Source organism: Euprymna scolopes, chromosome 30 (assembly GCF_053919585.1).
Source record: "Euprymna scolopes isolate OS-2025 chromosome 30, ASM5391958v1, whole genome shotgun sequence".
Classification (NCBI taxonomy): domain Eukaryota; kingdom Metazoa; phylum Mollusca; class Cephalopoda; order Sepiida; family Sepiolidae; genus Euprymna; species Euprymna scolopes.
The window spans coordinates 3,764,211-3,765,009 of record NC_136511.1 but is presented as its reverse complement, the minus strand read 5'-3'; positions in this window follow the sequence as shown (position 1 = coordinate 3,765,009).

Sequence of the window (799 nt, the reverse complement as noted above, 5' to 3'; positions counted from 1 at the left end):
GATAAGTGTAATGTATGCTTTAACTATATTACTTATGTATTCATACATCTCCCCCTCTCTCTTTCTCTCTCTCTCTCTCTCTCTCTCTCTCTCTCTCTAGATATATACATACATATAGGGTGTCCAAAAAGTCACTGAAGTGTTTTAAACTGAAATAGATTCCTTACTGCTGATTATATCTTTCTGTAATTTCAACACAGTCTGACTAAGACAAAAAAAAAAAAAATTTAAAAACTAGAGGCGAAATTCCAAGAATTTTTATTTATGAAATATAATATGTTTTAAATGCTGTCCATTTTTAGCTTCGCATATTTGTGCCCTTTCCAACATACATATAAGATGTCCAAAAAGTAACTGAAGGGGTTTAAATAGGCTCCATATTTTTGATGATATCTTTCAGTAATTTTAACGCAATCTGACTAAGACGTTATGAAATTAAAAAAAATCAGAGGCGAAACTCAAAACTCTTATGAAAAATAATGTTTTAAATGCTGTCCAGTTTTAGCTTCGCATATTTGTGCTCTTTCCACATCATTATTCGGTCCTGGATATGACCTTAAACTATATCCGATGGTGAGTCCCAACCTTGCGGGCCTTGGAGAGTGTGGAGCCTCCCTTTAATTGCCATTGCTCCCAGGTCGACTCTGACCCGGAGTGCTAGTACCTGTTAGGGTCCCAACTATGGGTTAAATAGAATCTGACTTTCAAAAAATGTATACTCCATTAAAAATCGTTCCTCAAAATAACTAGATTCGGCATTAAATAATCTGAAAAAGGTTGATATTCCGTAAAACAAAAA